The following is a 20,393-nucleotide window of genomic DNA, read 5'->3' on the forward strand; positions in this document are numbered from 1 at the left end:
AACATCTGTCCAGGCTCTTCTGGCTTTCATAGTCTCTGGTGAAAAATCTGGTGTAATTCTGATAGGCTTGCCTTTATATGTTACTTGACCTTTTTCCCTTACTGCTTTTAGTATTCTATCTTTATTTAGTGCATTTGATGTTCTGATTATTATGTGTCGGGAGGAATTTCTTTTCTGGTCCAGTCTATTTGGAGTTCTGTAGGCTTCTTGTATGTTCATATGCATCTCATTCTTTAGATTTGGGAAGTTTTCTTCAATAATTTTGTTGAAGATGTTTGCTGGACCTTTGAGTTGAAAATCTTCATTCTCATCCACTCCTATTATCCGTACGTTTGGTCTTCTTATTGTGTCCTGGATTTCCTGGATATTTTGAGTTAGGATCTTTTTGCATTTTCCATTTTCTTTGATTGTTGTGCCGATGTTCTCTATGGAATCTTCTGCACCTGAGATTCTCTCTTCCATCTCTTGTATTCTGTTGCTGATGCTCAAATCTATGGTTCCAGATTTCTTTCCTAGGGTTTCTATCTCTAGTGTTGCCTCGCTTTGAGTTTTCTTTATTGTGTCTACTTCCCTTTTTAGGTCTAGTATGGTTTTGTTCATTTCCATCACCTGTTTGTATGTTTTTTCCTCTTTTTCTGTAAGGACTTCTACCTGTTTGATTGTGTTTTCCTGTTTTTCTTTAAGGACTTGTAACTCTTTAGCAGTGTTCTCCTGTATTTCTTTAAGTGATTTATTAAAGTCCTTCTTGATGTCCTCTACCATCATCATGAGATATGCTTTTAAATCTAGGTCTAGGTTCTCAGGTGTGTTGGGGTTCCCTGGACTGGGCGAAGTGGGTGTGCTGGGTTCTGGTGATGGTGAGTGGTCTTGGTTCCTGTTAGTAAGATTCCTCCGTTTACCTTTCGCCATCTGGTAATCTCTGAAGTTAGTAGTTATAGTTGACTCTGTTTAGAGATTGTTCTTCTGGTGATTCTGTTACCGTCTATCAGCAGACCTGGGAGACAGATTCTCTCCTCTGAGTTTCAGTGCTCAGAGCACTCTCTGCTGGCAAGCTCTCTTACAGGGAAGGTGCGCAGATATCTTGTATTTGGACCTCCTCCTGGCCGAAGAAGAAGGCCCAAAACAGGACCTTTCTCAGACACTGTGTTGCTTTGGCAGTTCCCAGGTGGTACAGACTCTCACCTAAGCAGACTAAATTCCTAAGTTCCTTGGAGTCCCGGGACCAAGATGGCGACCGCTGCTGCTGTGGCTTAGGTCGCCTCCCCAGCCGGGCGGGCACCTGTCCTCTGGTCCGGAAGGTGGCCGGCTGTCCCCGGCCCACAAAGGGTGCTGCCTCAGCGCCTCTGTGCTTCTGCCTGTTCCAGAAGCTGTCAGGTTCTCTGGCACACCCTCTCACCTGTTCAGACTAATTTCCTAAGTTCGGCGGGTCCCGGACCAAGATGGCGACCGCTGCTGCTGTGGCTTAGGCCGCCTCCCCTGCCGGGTGGGCACCTGTCCTCCGGTCCCGACGGTGGCTGGCTGTCCCCGGCCCACACAGGGTGCTGCCTCAGCGCCTCTGTGCTTCTGCCTGTTCCAGAAGCTGTCAGGTTCTCTGGCGCACCCTCTCACCTGTTCAGACTAATTTCCTAAGTTCGGCGGGTCCCGGACCAAGATGGCGACCGCTGCTGCTGTGGCTTAGGCCGCCTCCCCAGCCGGGTGGGCACCTGTCCTCTGGTCCGGAAGGTGGCCGGCTGTCCCCGGCCCACACAGGGTGCTGCCTCAGCGCCTCTGTGCTTCCGCCTGTTCCAGAAGCTGTCAGGTTCTCTGGCGCACCCTCTCACCTGTTCAGACTAATTTCCTAAGTTCGGCGGGTCCCGGACCAAGATGGCGACCGCTGCTGCTGTGGCTTAGGTCGCCTCCCCAGCCGGGCGGGCACCTGTCCTCCGGTCCGGAAGGTGGCCGGCTGTCCCCGGCCCACACAGGGTGCTGCCTCAGCCCCTCTGTGCTTCTGCCTGTTCCAGAGGCTGTCAGGTTCTCTGGCGCACCCTCTCACCTGTTCAGACTAATTTCCTAAGTTCGGCGGGTCTCGGACCAAGATGGCGACCGCTGCTGCTGTGGCTTAGGTCGCCTCCCCAGCCGGGCGGGCACCTGTCCTCCGGTCCGGAAGGTGGCCGGCTGTCCCCGGCCCACACAGGGTGCTGCCTCAGCCCCTCTGTGCTTCTGCCTGTTCCAGAGGCTGTCAGGTTCTCTGGCGCACCCTCTCACCTGTTCAGACTAATTTCCTAAGTTCGGCGGGTCTCGGACCAAGATGGCGACCGCTGCTGCTGTGGCTTAGGTCGCCTCCCCTGCCGGGTGGGCACCTGTCCTCCGGTCCCGACGGTGGCTGGCTGTCCCCGGCCCACACAGGGTGCTGCCTCAGCGCCTCTGTGCTTCTGCCTGTTCCAGAAGCTGTCAGGTTCTCTGGCGCACCCTCTCACCTGTTCAGACTAATTTCCTAAGTTCGGCGGGTCCCGGACCAAGATGGCGACCGCTGCTGCTGTGGCTTAGGCCGCCTCCCCAGCCGGGTGGGCACCTGTCCTCTGGTCCGGAAGGTGGCCGGCTGTCCCCGGCCCACACAGGGTGCTGCCTCAGCGCCTCTGTGCTTCCGCCTGTTCCAGAAGCTGTCAGGTTCTCTGGCGCACCCTCTCACCTGTTCAGACTAATTTCCTAAGTTCGGCGGGTCCCGGACCAAGATGGCGACCGCTGCTGCTGTGGCTTAGGTCGCCTCCCCAGCCGGGCGGGCACCTGTCCTCCGGTCCGGAAGGTGGCCGGCTGTCCCCGGCCCACACAGGGTGCTGCCTCAGCCCCTCTGTGCTTCTGCCTGTTCCAGAGGCTGTCAGGTTCTCTGGCGCACCCTCTCACCTGTTCAGACTAATTTCCTAAGTTCGGCGGGTCTCGGACCAAGATGGCGACCGCTGCTGCTGTGGCTTAGGTCGCCTCCCCAGCTGGGCGGGCACCTGTCCTCTGGTCCGGAAGGTGGCCGGCTGTCCCCGGCCCACACAGGGTGCTGCCTCAGCGCCTCTGTGCTTCTGCCTGTTCCAGAAGCTGTCAGGTTCTCTGGCGCACCCTCTCACCTGTTCAGACTAATTTCCTAAGTTCGGCGGGTCCCGGACCAAGATGGCGACCCTCAGTTACTCTTTCAAAAAGGTCAAGAGAGATGAAGTTAGAAAGAGCTGAGTTTTCCCACTGTATTTCTATAGGGGATAACCCCTCTCACAGACTCTAAGAGATGCTAGCTTGTAAAAGTGCTAAAGACAGCCATGGTCCTATTTTTCTACTCATCTCACTGTCTCTGTGACAACATTGCATCTCCGAATATTTGTTGCAAGGTCACATTTGTTATTTCTGAGAGCCACAACACATGAAAAGCCCATATGTAATTTCCTGATGAAAGTTCCATATAATCCCAGCTTTTTCCCTTCCAGAAGATGCCCAAAGCATGATTAGAGGCACTTGTATCCTCCATACCAACCTACTCTCCAGTTGAATTCCTCCACACAACTCGTTTTAAGACTGTCATGATCAGAGCATGAACCTAGAGATACACTTCCTAAATGGTTGGCTAATGAAGCCATGGCATTTACTAGCAAATCGGTAGATTTCTGTCACTGCATTTGAAGGTAATTTGCCAAATGGCATACTCTGCCTGTAGTAACAGATAATTTTCTCACCTGACTTGAAACCTGTACTTCTGTTTTTGCTGTTGTTTTTCTCCTCCTTCCCACATTCTGGTAATGGATGAATGCCATGGGATATGAATCCAACTAAGAGTCACAGAAAAGCTACAGCAGAGCACTAGTAAGGTTCTTGTCCAGAGCTCTATGTTGTAGGAACCAGATCCATTGATCCTTGTTGAGGCAGAGATGCTACTGATGGTTGCACGAAGAAACACGGTATATTTGCATGCTGTTACAGGGTCAGGTGAAAAACATTTCTTATCTCCATCATGGCAAATATGCATTTTCCTCACTCCCTTACCCTTTCTTCTCTCTAGATAAATATAATAGTTATACAATACATTAAAAAATATGTCTCTTACTGCTATATGAACTCACATGTTCTAACTATATGTGCCTTCTGTGATATGAATATTTATATAAATATCTTCACTCTTGGATAGGCACATCACTAAACAAGGAATAGTAACTGGGAAATGATAGGTCCAAAGATATTTTAAATGAATCTAGGAACTAGAGAAGCTTCTAGAAAACAAAAAGCTATGACTTCTACAAACAGAGATGTGACAGACTGACTCCAGCCTTCCAAAAACAGAATATTCACATAGAAAAGAGCCACAGAAGAGAAATGAAGGCTTACATGAGAGACTCAGGTTCAAGGGTCATGATCCTGAGTCCTAGTACCTGTCAGTCAGCAATGAACTTCCTCAGCCAGGGATAGACAGTTGGCTGTCTTAAGAATGAAAGACTGTTTGGTTGGTGGTTTAGTCCCAGGGAGCTCTGTGGGTACTGGTTAGTTCATATTGTTGTTCCTCCTATGGAGCTGTAAGCCACTTCAACTCCTTGGGCCCTTTCTCTAGCTCCTTCATTGGGGACCCTGTGCTTACTCCAATGGATAGCTGTGAGCATCCACTTCTGTTTGTCAGGCACTCATGACAGAGGATGGCCTAGTTGGTCATCAATGGAAGAAGACGCCCTTGGTTCTGTGAAGGCTCTATGACCCAGTGTAGGGGAATGCCAGGACCAGGAAGTGGGAGTGGGTGGGTTGGTGAGCAAGGGAAGGGAGAGGGGATAAGGGGAGGGAGTTGTCAGATGGAGACCAGGAAAGGGGATAATATTTGAAATGTAAATAAAAAATATTGAGAGAGAGAGAGAGAGAGAGAGAGAGCTGAAGCTAAATAAACTCATTCTTTAGGACATGTCTTTTTAAAAAAAGAATGAAAGATGGGAATCTTCTATTCCAAGTATCTTCCTCTCATCATTATTTCACTCAGTTATCCATTTTTAACATAAACACAGATGTTTTTCAAGGTTCTGATGGATGTCACATAACATAGACCTGGATTTGACTTTAGTCTGTTCAGCTTTTGTCAGGTTACTTCGTCATTTCCAATTATTATTTTTTTTAATTTTAGAGAAAAATCCAACAACCCTTGCTTTGTACCAATGATTCTTCTAAGGAGCAAGTCCACAAAATACAAACACTGTGCCTGGTAAACATCTATCACATGGCAGCAGAGCTTTCCCAAAGCTGGGACCCTGATGACTGCAGCTGAGGCCTGAGATGTTAAATTTTTACGCACTGACATTGGGGACAGGGATACTATGAGGTCAGAGCTCCTGTCTCCCCTCCTCTACACAAGCTCAAAAGTAATGAAAAGTGGAGAGCCAGTATTATGGGTATAGATCAGAGTCCCAAATGCAAGGTTGAGATTTCCAAGTTTTGATGTCTCAGGAGAAAAAAAAAGTGTATCAGAGATACAGTGAAACAATAGAAAAAGACACAATGTGCTGATTAGTTTTATGTCAATTTGGTACCAATTAGAGTCACTGAAGCCGGAGGGAGTGTTAGTTGAGAAAAAGCCTCAATAAGATCTGGCTATAAGAAGACCTATAGGACATTTTCTTAATTAGTGATTGCCATGGGAAAGCCAACCCCTTGTGGATGGTGCCATCCCTGCATTGATAGCCCTGCAGTCTATAAGAAGCCAGACTGAGCAAGCCATGGATAGCAAATTAGTAAGAAGCACACCTTCCTGGCCCTGAATCAGCACTTGCCCCCAATTTCCCGCCCTGTTTGACTTCCTGCCCTAGCATCCTTCAATAATAGACTGACTATAGTGGGGAAGTACAAGCCAAATAAGCCCTTTCCTCCACACCTTGCTTTTTGGTCATGGTGTTTCATCACAGCAATAGAAACCCTGACTAAGACACACATTATAAGAATGAGGAAAGCACTTTTGAGAATAGGAGTGGAAAAGAAAGCTGGAAGAAGGCTTAACAGCCCTGGTCCACTTCATCCTTAGAATTTGTTCTCTTTCTAATTTGTATTTGACTGGCATTTTTCAGGTGTGATCTGTTACTTGATGGGGCAGGGTTTCCAGGTTTCTTTAGTTTGATCTTGGCCTACGTCTCCCCATATCCTCTCTTGTCATGGGATCCCATGCAATTTAGACTGCTTTTTTCCATCTTTTCTTTTCTTTTTTTTTTTTTTTTTTGATTGGTATGTGTCTTAGTTTGGTTGGTTTTTTTTTCCATTTTTTATTAGGTATTTAGCTCATTTACATTTCCAATGCTATCATACACACACACACACACACACACACACACACACACAATTTGCCAAAGATACCATAGCATTTCCATAGCAACCAACTCATCTGCTAAGTCCTGTCTTTCTAATGCTATAATGGTCCTTAAAGCATGGGGAAGTTCACCATATCCTGGGTAGGAGGGCTCAGAACTTGGCAAGTTTGCAAACAAGGCCTGATTTCTTCATGTGTCTTTTTTTTTCCTGTGACTTTTAACAAAACTGATAGGGAAAGAAGCTATTTTAATTCTGCCAAGAGCATAATTCTGTTGGGGTTCATATAAACCCACCTCAAGGTAGCTGGACAAGAGAACAAAACTGCAAATGTACTTCCTTGGCATATTTGAGATCAGTTGTACTGAGAAACTATAGGCATGAGAGTAGCTCTGAAAAGTTCCTTTTCAAAGGAAAATGTGTATCTGTAAAGGAATATACTAACACTATATTAACAAAAAGTATTGTGTCAGGAAAAAGGCACCTCAGACAACTCTTACTACGTGGACATGGAAACTCTCCAAGAGTGATGTTAGGACATAATTACACAGGTTCTCCCTACATGGCCCCAAGATACCTTTTTCCAAAAGCCCACTCAAGCAAAGCTAAATTAGAGCTTAGAAATCTTATCTATGTAATGCAAAGAATGTTACAACAAGTTCATGAAAATATATGGCCCAGAAATTCCTGCTGCTCTTATGATGACTTCACGGGACACCCAATCAGATGAAGGGGCCAGCTCTGCATCCACTGAGGAGTCATCTCTCCCCACGATGTCCTCAGACTACACCTAGTTAGATGGGTGAGAAAAACAGCAAGCTCATGAAGCAGAGTCCAGCAGGAATATAATACTAATATACTAATATACTAATGGGCAGAGGACAGTCAGTGAAGCACATCATGCCACAGGGCCCTCAATGCTGGAACTCACTTTAACTTTCTTTCATCGTGCATATTTTATAAAGGAATCAAAAACAACAAATCTGCACTTCCAAAGGTTTGAGAAATGTCTTTACAATCCCTCTGAGCCAACGCTATCAAGCAATGATTCAACACTTTGCAAATCACAAAAGATGCGTTTGGAAATGAGGATGTAGTTTGACCCTAGGACCACGTATGGTCATCAGAAAAGACCCAGTGTGGTCTCTTCATCTGATGAGCTTACCAGTGCAGAAGCATCATCCGCTGTTCTTTGTGGGCCTGGAACATACCCATCTTTTGGCATAGATGGCTTAGAAAGGGAGGAGCCAAGAGTAGATGCCCAGAAATCACAAGTAAATTAGCTTATAGAGTTAATGCAACTCCAGGAAAAATGCCAGCACTATTTGTTTACATTAATGAGCTATACTTAAAATTCCTGTAGCGGTGTAAATGACTGAGAATAGACAAGATGATCCTGAAGAATACAAACAACATTGAAATATATAACCAGATATCAAGTCATAATATAAGACTAAATCACTTCAAATGACATGTCTTTGACTCAAGAATAAACAAGTCAGCCAGTAGGGTAGAGTACGAAACTCAGATAAGAAGACATCCACAAGGGGTTGCCTGATTTTTACCTTCTACAGCTATGAATAACAACAAAAATGTGTTCTGCAACACAGTAGGAGATAGGACAATATTTTCAATGGAATATATTCAGGCCGTGTGTGTGTGTGCATGTATACATTCATGTGTATGTATGTACACATTTCTGTGTGTACATGTCTGTGCCTATGTCTGCTTGTGATGTGTGTACACATCACATTCAGGCACATCACTCACATCCATACTATATACATGAACCAAGCTTTGTGGACAGTGGTGAAAAACAAAGGAGAGACCTAGAAATACACATGATTTCTCTGCAGGACACAGATTCACTGTGAAAGCAAAGAAACTGAAAGTGGATCAGCTATATTCTCTTTAACTAAAACTTCAGATAATGACATAATTAATCCTATAACCAAACAATCAAGAGCTTTAGACTACCCTCATACACATGCTCACACATACACATAGATACATATTGTAAGCACTGAAGAATGCCACAGTGGGCCAGCATGCTGAGGGATTCTGGGAAGGATAATCCAACCATTAATAAATGTGTCCAGCACAGACACCAAAAGGACAAGTCCATCCAAACCCAAATTCAAATGACTGAGTCAGAATAGCTTCATGTGGCAAGAAAGGGGAGGTGACCTTGGCAAGGCTGGGGAAGTAGAGATATTGAACACTATCCATAATAACTGTTGGCAGGAGTTTAAGTGATGTTTTTAAATTTTGTAATCTCTTAAGTCACAGCTACCCTAGTCAATAAGTAGTCAATAACTATTGAACTTCTGCTAGGAAATCAGTTGCCAAACTGTAAAAGCAATTAATGCTTTCATTCACAAAGCTATCATTGTACAGAAATGAGATAGGGGACATGCCTAAGGGCTTGAGAAAAGAGTACTCAATTGTAGCAGAAGGAAACCCTTAGTAGTAGGGCTCTGGAATGGGGAGAAAACTGATTTTAGCCACTGGAAGGAGCCATTGATGTACCCAGAAAATAAGGAAATCAACCTTGCTCCCATAGCTGTTAGCTGCTGCATAGCCTCTTAGTATCTGTTTTACATGTTAATAGAGTCTCAGCAGAGCTGGGCTCACAGCACTGTTTCCCATTTGCTCCATCCTCACTGCCACACAAAATAAATGCCATACCCAGCCTCTGAGCCAGTCCCATCCCTTGCTCAGATAGTCTCAAGTCACACATGAAGACTGAGAAAACAAAAAGGTGTCAGGTCCCAAAGAGTAAAGGAGCGAAAACTAACAAGAGAAAACAGACAGCAAAAATAGGTCCTAACATCGAACCTCAGACAAGATCAACAAAAAAAAATGAAGATGGGCAAATGTGCAAGGAGAAGCATGGGCATAGCCAATGAATTATTGATTGATTTTCTTTTTTTTTTTTTTTCAATAAGCCAGTAGAGAGGAGATAGCACTGGGGCCTGTTGGGTTGATTCCAGATGTATTATTATGTGTGAAATTATCTAGGCACGACAAAAATAATTTTTAAAGAAATAAAACACTCTGATTTTCTAGGTAATAATAATAGCTGTGCATGTTGTAAACTACAAGAATGTGTTAAGAACTTCGCATTTCTTGTCATCATTCTTTCTTGCTCTCTTGCTATGAAGAAAAGGGTGTGTGTGTGTGTGTACATGTGTGTGTACATGTGTGTGTGTGCATGCATGCATGCCTGTGTGCATACTCTTTTTAAAAATTATTTTATTTATTTACATCCCAAATGTAGCCCCCTCAGCACCCATCCAGAGTTCTTCAGTCCATCCCCCTCCCCCTCCCCCTCCCCCTCCCCTTGTCCCTCTCCCTCCCCTCTGAGAGGCTGCCTCACCCTAGCAACCCCCTTCTCTGGAGCATCAAGTCTCTATAGGATTAGGTGCATTCTCTCTCACTGGGGCAGACAAAGCAGTCAATCATTTACTACATATTTGCCAGGCAGGTGGTGCTCAGGCCAGCCACTATATGCTCCTCCGTTGTTGGCTTAGTTTCTGGAACCTCTCAGGGGTTCCAGGTTAGTTGACATAGTTAGTCTTCCTATCTATAGAGTTGACATCCTCTTTGGTTCCTTCAATCCTTCCCCTTACTTAAGTATCTGCATCTGTCTTAGTCAGCTGCTGGTAGAGCCTCTCAGAGGACAATCATGCTAGGCTCCAATGTGCAAGCATAACATAGCTTCAGTAATAGTGTCAGGGTTTGGTTCCTACCCATGGGATGGGTCCGAAGTTAGGCCAATCATTGGTCAGCTATTCCTTTAGTTTCTACTCCATTTTGTCCCTGTGTTTCTTTTGTATGATCATTCTATATATTTCTACCTTTTCTCCCTGTCTCTCCCTTCTGTTTGAATCTTCTAAGCTTCACAGTTTCTCCCTGTCATCCTTCCCAGCCTCTCTCTGCCCTCTGTTTTCTTCCCAGAGGAGACTCGGCATTCTGCTTGCCTTTGCAAGCTCTTTCTTGTCTTCTTTGCTCCACAGTTCACTTCTTGAACCTTCTGTCCTTGCCATCCCTCACAAACCTTGCCAGCCTTCCAGAATCTCTGTACCTTGGCAGATCCATCTCTGTATTGGAGAGCAGACCAGCAGGTCATGCCACCCTCCCTGGACTTCCCTGGGAACCACAAAGTCCAGAATCCACAATGAGGAATCCGGATCTTCAGTCTGATAGGGTACATTCAGCCTGAGCAAGATGTGAGGAGGAGGGCAGTGATAGAGAACTGCTAGCCCGAAAATCTTCCCCTGGTGACATAACCAAAATCAGTCTTTAACTAAGAGAAATACTTTTCCTTTCCTTCTTAGATGAACTTAGACCTTCTGCAATCCCTTAACTAAAGACTTCTCTTTTCAGATGTCTTTTCCCTCCTCTGTGGAAAGGCATACACTGGCTCTGAGTTCTAGCACAAAGTTTGTCCCTTATAACTTCAGAAAATGTGAGGTAAAACAAAGTAGTTTGTCCACTGCATATTGCAAAACACTGGCTCATATCCAGATCTTCTCTCAAAATACTAAATATAGTATGAAAAAGTGGGTTTGGGTGACTGTAAAGTATGTGGTATCTATTTTGCAGGTTAAGCCTAAACCCTGCTTTTAAATCTCAGTAATTTAGTCTATTTTAGTGTTTCATATGTTAGTTGTGCCTGCACATGAATGAACAGAACTTGGGGAGAGGGAAGTTAGTGGTCAGGGAAAGTAAAAAGAGGGTCCCAAGTGGCTCAGACACATGGAGGAGTTGGCAGGGAGTGGACTCACTGCCCCGATGCAGAACTGCAGCCTGTCAACAAGCCGTCTGTCTCAAGCTTTCTTAATTGCATCTCAAGGGACTACAGGGAAAAATGTATCAGAATTTCTAATTTTGCTGTGTGAAGCATATTTCTGTTTATCCAAGAAAATCAAAGCTCAGGATGATGGAAATAAGGATCGTTCACACAGCAGGGAGAGAGTGTGGTGTGATGAGGGAAAATGAGGAGGTCAGGGTGACACCTAGAAAGCACATACTTCTCATTACTGAAAAAGGAGATACCAAGGTGAGAAGGAGGAGGAGTGATGCCAGTCTTCCCCTGAGAGACCTGGAAAAGCCAGCATCATTCAAGGGGAGTTTATTTGACCTCCACAATGGATCTCTCCCAACACTATCACCATCACCATCACCATCACCATCACCATCATCATCACATGGCACCTGGCATGCTGTACTCCTGTAATAAATATGGATGGATGGTTATGCATCACGTACATTTCTCCAGCATATTACATGGACATAATTTAGTGTGTATTTGTGAATAAATGATTTTTTTTCAGAAAGTAAATTTTTTTCAATGTTTTTCAAGTGCCTTCATAAGTGTGCACAGCATAGCATCTACCTTATTGATTTGTTTCACTATTCTATGTCTTAGGCAAAGCATAGGGCGGGGAATTAGAGGGGCCTCTCAGAAGGACATCAGATACTCTAGTAATTACAGTAATGTAACCTTTTGCATGTGCCCCATGTTGATTTTGCTCGAATAAAAATGATTTGGAACAAGAGACTTAAAAGTAAGAGAATATCTTATTGCCTAGATAAATATAAACTTGAGCTCTCTGGATGAAACTTGACTTGATTCTACCATTTTCTCTTAGTTTATTCCTTGCTATAACAAATGTTCTGAGGCTGCAGACTATTTTTAAAAAGGATTTTTATGTAGCTCACAGTTCTTGAGGCATAGGCAGCTAGTGAAGGCCTCATGAAAGATGTCGTCATAGTATGCACAAAACAAGAGTAATTCTGGGCAGGAGTCAGATTCACTACAAATATGTACTTACATGGAATTTTCTCAAAGACAAATACATATACCCACTCCTGAGATGAAAATAATGTCCCTCATTCGTTCTCTCTCTCTGTGTCTCTCTGTCTATGTCTCTCTCTGTCTGTCTCTCTCTGTCTGTCTCTGTCTCTGTCTCCCCCCCCCCGTGTGTGTGTGTGTGTGTGTGTGTGTGTGTGTGTGTGTGTGCTCAAGCACACTGCCTGGGGATGGAAGAGAAGATATTGCGATACTACGTAAATGTTCTTCCACTAAGCTACATTCCCAGTCCCTTTCAATTTTGGCCCTGTTGGAAGTGGAACCCAGGTTCCACTTACAAGCTACACAAATATTCCACCACTGAGCCACACCTTCAACTTACCAGCCCCTTCTTTAATTTCTCTTCAACATTTATCCTCTTTGCTAAGTCCCATTGCTCAAGGGTTTTCCCGACTCCCAACTCCACCACTCTGGGGACCATTCTTCCAGCACGTGAATCCTTGGGAAACATACTCAAGTCATACCCGAGCTACAGCAGTAGGTGGCTATGGGTCCTTACCAATTTCTCAAAATATCAGTTTCTGCATTTCAACATGAAAATATTTGACCTGACAGCTATCTTCAAAGTATGACAAGGAGACCATCACATATCTTGCTCCCATAGAGCTGCATAAGTCTAAGTGGTTCCCTTCTGTCTCCAGATTGTAGATAACCTTGCTGGATGCACAAGGAATCCCCACCATAGTGCTGCTCATGCAGAGGAAGCAGTGATAGCATCAATGAGCCCAGAAGAGACAAGAAGCCCCATGCTGAGTGCAGGCATGGGATGTGCTTAACACTATTGACAAGTGTATGTAAAGTGATGGAGCGATGGAGCGATTCAGCTCCATGAGAAGTGCTTCTCAAAGTCCTGCTCCATAGACAACAGTAAAGAAGTTAAAGTAGTTGTTCTAGTTGTTGCTGTGTGTGTATATATTATCAAATTAACAGGGAAGCATCATTCCTCCCTAGAGTGACAGTGAGACTGAATGCTTGGTGCTTTCTGATTTTCTCCTGCTCTGTGAAGCACAGTATTCTCATCAGCCTCCTGTCATAGTCTAGTAAGGATGATGTTTCCTGATATGAAGTGAAGTCTCTGACCCACTCTAGCATCTCAAAAGCCTGGAACAGCTGAAATGCAACAGCACAGTACCTCTGCCTCAGTGGTCATCCATTCCTAAAGTTGATCTCAGTAGAGAGGAGGTCACCCTGTTCTGCATTCCCCGAGAGCTGCAAGTAGCCTTGGGCTCCATCATAGCAAGCCAGCAGAGGGAATTCCCAATGTTATGGAAAGGTGTCCAGATTCCCCTGGTCCTAACCCAAAAGCAGTCTATGCATTCTTGTGCACCCAAGCAAATATACAGATAGGACATGGATTCAAGTACGAAGTCAGCTAAGCAGGGCTCACATGGGCTCACAGAGATTGAAGCAGTAAGCATAGGGCCTACACAAGTCTGACCAGATTCTCTGTCTATATGTTATGGCTATTAGCTTGGTGTTTTTGTGGGACTCCTAACAATAGGGGCATGTATATTTCTTACTCTTTTGCCTGCCCTTAGGACTCTTTTCCACATATTGGGTTGCCTTGTTCAGCCTGGATATGAGGGCTTTTGTCATGTCCAATTGTATCTTGTTTTGTCCTGTTTGGATGCTGTCTTTTTTCTAAAGAAGAAATGGAGGAGAAATGGATCTGGTATAGAGGGAAGATGTGGGGAGCTGGGAAGTGTGGAGGGATGAGAAACTGTAGTTGGAACTTATTTTATGAGAGAAGAATCTATTTTCAATTTTTTTTAAAGTTAAGAGGTGGTGTACACCTTTAATCCCAGCACTCGGGAGGCAGAGGCAGGTGGTTTTCTGAGTTCGAGGCCAGCCTGGTCTACAGAGTGAGGTCCAGGACAGCCAGGGCTATACAGAAAAACCTTGACTCAAAAATAAAAAAAAAAAAAAAAAAGAAAAAGAAAAAAAGAGTTATAGTTAGAACAAGCAATGAAGCAATAATACATTCTACAAAAGGAACAGGCTAAGTCAAGCAACAAGAACTTCAACTCTGTTCCTCTTTTCCCTATTATCTGCCACCTTGTGTCTCTCTCAGAGTGGGTATTTCTAGGAAGAAGCCATGCTATTCTTTGTTTCCCATTTTGCTAGAAACCAGACTGTTGTAAGAAAATGTAAGGATATGTGTAGGAGTTTAATCATCCCTAAAGTTGCCTATCTGGAGGCCCTTTAGCTGTCCTATCAGGAGTTGACACCACCACCATCTCATCTTGACAATCAGTCCAGCATCACTATTATCTTTCCATTCTGTTTCAGAGATGTGAGTGAGCATGGTGAGACTACCACTACCCACAGTTCCTGTTCACTATGTTCTATGTAGTTGGCATTATGGTCAGGATCTCGTGAAACTAACCTGTCACCTAATATTAGGAGGTGACACACTTTGGAGCATTCACTTCAGAAAAGAGCTGAAATGTATCATCAGTACCAGGAAGAAATGAAAGAGAAGACAGGCTCTCTGGGAAAATCATGTCCCTATCATAAGAGGTTGGACTTGTGCATCTTAACATGATTTCCATTTCAGAACCATCCTGTAAGGCATCCAGAAACTATATTTTTATTTTATTGATGTCATAAAAAAATCATAATGTGGTAAGGTAGTTTGTGTAAGGTACAGGTGATATTGCTCTAAGTTCTGGCTATCCCATTTTTTTCTCAACTCTACTTTGAATGGTAGCTTTTAAGTGCTTTAACCTCCCTTCTAGCCTACCACCCACCAGAGGTAGTGGGAAAAAAAGGTTATTAGGATAAGAACAAATTAGACCTATTTAGAAATTGTTCTTTAGAGTAAATTTCATCTGCATTGTCAGGAAATCATCAGTTTAGTTCACAGGTCTGCAGCGGCAACTTGATCTATTTACAAATGCTTTACAAATATACCAGTATTCTAGTTTAGTAATGTCAGGATAGTAGCAGTAGTGGCATGACATAAAGGAGACACCCACGTCTTCACTAAATTGGCACAAGTCAGCAGGAGGCTGCAGGACCACTAGGGAATCTAGGAGAAGTTTTTTGCCATGCCTCTCTCAGTGAAGCAAAAATCAGCAAAGACATGGGACCACAACAAAAAGTGTTGCAAAGATATCTCTACAAGCAAGCCACTCTCACAGTCTGCTGAGCACTGTCTATACTCCCGCTAAACATCACATGCCCTCTATGGGTCTCATCTCACCATGTGTCTTGCCTCAGCCCATGGGTCTGTCTTAGTAAAAACTTTATGTGAGTCTGTATCAGCTGACATCACTCTGCCAATGCATGGAAGTGGCAAGAAGCTGCCAGCACACCATCAGAAGTTTCTTGGTGCATTTCTTGCTGTGGAGATGGAGCTCAACTATGCAATGTAACATGGACGAATACATGTGTGCTGTATTGGTGGACCAATACATGAATACTCTTTTATTATGTGTTTTTTACATGCTTCCTTTAGCAAAACATTCTTTTACCTGTGTCTGCTTCAGTGAAACATTCCTTCACATATTTGCCCCAGCAAAACACCATCTGACAAAACGAATTTCCAAAGAATCTTTAAGTTCCCACTTTGCTATTCTGCCTGCACAAAAAATGTGCCTATCATGACACCAAAGCCCAACTTCAAACATATATTACCCCCAAAGTACATCCGTCATCCACTACATGCATCACATATCACCTACACATTCCACATAAACCATATATATTCCATACAAACTCCTATACATACCACACACACACACACACACACACACACACAACTTCCTACACACCCCATATACTCAGAAGTGCCACATGTCTTATGTATACATACCATACACACATATCACATATCAAATACATCACCACACAGCACATGCCATTGGTATCAGACACACATATATACACAAGCACACACTGTCTGGTCGTCTAAAAGATGGAAAAGCCAAGATACACTGTGTAGCAGAATTTAACATGAACAACAAAAGTCTTGGACTTTGGTACCCTCAAATTCCACTAAGTCTCTATGGAGGCTCTGAGGGCTGACAAGGGCTCACCTAATGGCCTAGCAACAGTGGATTTTGATGGCCTGACATTTGCTGCTCATTTCTGTATTAATTAATCCTATCAAACCCACCTCTAACCAAACACACCTACACTAAGCCATATGAGCTCAAAGACATACATATGACTGACCAGCCATTACTATTCAGTGCTCAAGGAATATAAGTTCCTTAAACCCCCTTTTCTTTTCTTTCCTTTTTCTTTTCTCTCTTTATTCTTTCTTTTTCCTTTTAAGACAAGGTTTCAAGTAACTTTGAACTCTTGATCCCTATGCCTTCACCTGCAGTTGGAATTAAGGGTGGGTGTGCACCCCCACACCAAGCTTCGAACTCAGTTTGGTACTGATTCAGGCACAGTTGCATAAGGAAGACAAATGGAATGGCAAAAACAAGCCTAGAGTGCCTTGTGGACACTGAAGTTGGTGGTTTGGGTTTTGTTTGTCCAGGCACATGTCACATGCAGAGCTAGTACACCATCACAGAACAAAGCCAGTCTACTGATTAACAACAGGTTTCAGGATACATAAACTTGGGCAAGACACTATTTTTTGCATCATCAGTGAAAGTCACCAATTCAGCACAAAACTCTCCCAATGAATAAATGGGGCAGGGCATACAAGGGCGGTAGACAAACCCTAGCATAAAAATTACCACTGAAATGGCATTCTTACTATGATAGTGTAACCAGAGCATTTAGTGTGAAAGCCTGGGCAGCCACACACCCCGACTGTCCAAGTAAGAGAACAGTAATGTTGAGGAACAGAGAAAGGAGATTCTGCTGATGTTGCACATGGGGAAGAGGAACAAATAAATGGATCCAGTGATTCCCACGTGTTATTCAAGGGACTAAAACAAGCTTTGGACTTAAACAGATGAAGAATTAGGGAAAGGGGGGTAGTCCAGATTTAGGTGTGGTCTCCTTAATCATTATCTGCATCCTAGTTCTGCATGGTAGTTCAAAGGAATCATTGTACTTCAGGGAACAAGATGATTCCCAAGAGGTGGCAATTTGTACTCCAGCGTGCAGTTTGTCTAGTATGGATAAATGCCTTCTTCCCAGGGCAAGGGCATTCTGTCCTGTGAGGTTTTGTTGTCCCTGAAACACAAGTTGATTCAAGAGAAAAGATTGGGGGAAAAGATTACCTTTGTGCCTTCAGCCAATGTAAAGAGGACAGACAGACACAAAATGAAAGCAGGGACATCAGACTTTGACAGATTTACATCTTATAGTTATCTTATCAGCCCAAATGAAGAAGAGCCAATGCTTTCTTTGTTTTTAAGTGACTGTTTCAATTCTCTGTGTTTGGGTTTAGCCATACCTAGACCTTGAGAGTGTGAGGATATCAATTGAATCTGACTTTGTAGGTTTTCTGGCCCAGTGATGCACTAGTATATGAAAATGGGGCATCCTGTAGTGGAAAAAGCAAGAGTGAAAAGACATAAACACCATATCCCAACGTTTTTTCTTTTACCCGAGTTGTCATAATTTATGGCCATGAAGCTGCTACTGACAAATGGCATCTTACACCAAATGAGGCACCCTGTAGTCTTCAGTCTTCAATGTGCTGATTGATAGTGACAACAGATCTGAGACTAGAAAACCCCAACCTCCCTTAACTGTTGAAATTCCTCTAAGTCCTCATAGGGTAGACTCCATCTCCCCTGCCAACAGCCACTATATGGCTCTCTTCAAAGCTAGGCATCAATCGTTTTACAGAAAACTCAGACTTGGAAAACGAATAACAGATTACAGGATTGGTTGAACGACAGAAGACAATAAGGGAGTTGATGTCTGACAAAACCACAATGACACCCCTGATAGCAGGCAGGGGCCGTCAGCATCTTCTTCCCACATACAGCAAATTGCCCAGCAAAGGCAGGGAGCATTGGCAGAATTAATCACTACCTGGAAAACAATTTCACACTAGAATAAACAGACAGGCAAGAATAATAAATGCATAGTATTGTCCAGTTTTTAACCTCGGCCTCAACATATATTAAAAACAAGTCAATTACTTGCAGCACTGACAGAACCTCATCTTGTTTAGCAAAATAAGATAAAGAGGTTTGGGGTGAAGGGCTGGCTGGCAGTCTAAGGGAAAAACAACCCAAGATGATAAATATCTAGTGTCAAGCTTTCGCTCAGCCTCGGGCTTCCAAGGGACACAGGCTGCCAATTTGGTCACATCTGAAGGAGCAGAGGAAGGAGCGGTGTGGAACATTAGAAGAAAATGTGTAGCAGCTTCAAGGGAGCTGTTAGAAATCATAGAGGCAGAATGCAGAGTTGAAGTGTCCTTTCTTTCATCGCATCTGTATCTTGGCAGGACAGCTTATGTTCCTCTTTCCCCTTCTGTGCTGAGTCTTAGAAAAGGGTTTGCCTTTCTGAGCAGAATCAGAACATGAGACAGAATCTAAGCTTTAATCTTATTTCCCAAGACAAAGAAAGCCTGTTGTTGTTCTTCACTGTCTGCTGGACAGATGGACTTTCCACACTGATGTTAAATCAGTCAAGAGGCATCTGAGAGCACACACTTTAATCCTAAAGTAAATGGGTTTTCATACCTATTTGCCTTGGTGCAAACATGTGGAAACCATTATCCTTCTGATTCTGAAACTGGATGTGCTGAATAAACTCTGCTTTCTGCAGTGTGATACCAGAGCCCTTGGCAGGGGGATAGCTGAATTATACACTGGGCAGTGAAGGGTTTTTATAATACCAGAATTACTTTTTCTAAGATGGTGGTTGCAGTATTTCCTGAATATAGGAGACACCTTTGAAAATCAAAACAGCCTTATAAGCTGCAGGGCCTATAACTCTTGTGTGCCTTTTAATGCATGACTCCTGGGATCCTTTTCTGTTTCTTCCTGGGAGCCACAAGAGGTGTGCATTACTCCACAAAGTCAATGCTGGGCATTCACATGGGCAAGCGACCAATGTGACGTCTAAGGTATTTTTGAGCCTTACGACCATCTACCATGTGACTGATATAAGACACATGAACATTAATCTATGCAAAACCAAGTGCTATGATGTGGGCATAAATGTATTTATATGAACAAAGTTTAGGTCTTCATTAGCTACACACTGACTTCTGATCGGAATCAAAGTTTTTGTCCTCTTACTCTCCATGGTATCTCCAGCATCACAAACTCCTTGTCTCATAGTAAGCATATAATTAAATAAATTAAAAGGTTCATTTATTTGTTGTGAGATTAAATCTTTCTTTTCTCCCCTCTTCTATCTCTCCAGCCCTTAGACAGGCCTGGAGCTAATCAGTCCAGCAGGACATGGAAGGTTGAAGATTATGGATCATCTCCTAGAACTAGCTGGAGGCACATCTTCCTGAAAGAAAGAAATCAGTACTCTCACCAAGCCCAGGGAGAGACTGGTTCTGTCCAGGATCAGGCTGGAACTTGCAAGAGTAAGGTTAGATGAGTCTGGCAATAAGGGCTGACAGGCAAAGTGGCTCAGTCAGATGGAGTCTGTGTGATTCAGAGAGGCAAAGGCTCACTCTGAGGAAGAAAACTCAGCAGTAAAGTCAAGGTAAATGGTCACTCAGACTGGGAACAGCAGCTTTCTTGTCAAGGTTTCAGAGCATCTGATAAACATTCTAAAACCCTCTTTAGACATTCCTCCAAGTAGCTCCACAGACAGGGAGCTTTCCAGATGATGAACCTGAGGAGCCTCAAATCAGACTGGAGCAGCTGCCTCAATGGACCAAAGCCTGGCTTCAGATGGAACTTCTCCAAGGGATGCATCTTGTTTTCATCAGTGTGTAGAGCTCTATGTTAGCATGAATAAGGTAGAGATGCACTGGGGTTTTTTTTCAAAATATTTCATATATTACATAATGCCTGGTGTTACTCATGGGTCAAATTTTTACTTCATAGCTGTACATCTCAAGTGTCTTTAAATTTTTCCTGGGCAATTAAAACACTCATTTACCCTTTGTAGAAGAGTAAGCTGAGAGTTGTAGTGGAATTGTAGAACAAATAGTCTTTAATGCAAGAAGATCAACAACAGAAATCATAGTCCAGACAGCAAGGCTCTGGAAAAGTAAGTCCTCAAGAGCCAACTTACCGAGAAGAGGAAGCCAGAGGGGCTGCCTCCTGAGGGAATTGCCTGTGCCCTCTTATGGACACTTACTTTGCTCCTTTGAGGGCATTGACCATGCCCCTTAAGGGGATTG

The sequence above is a fragment of the Mus musculus genome, chromosome 9, assembly GCF_000001635.26.
Source record: "Mus musculus strain C57BL/6J chromosome 9, GRCm38.p6 C57BL/6J".
NCBI lineage: Eukaryota > Metazoa > Chordata > Mammalia > Rodentia > Muridae > Mus > Mus musculus.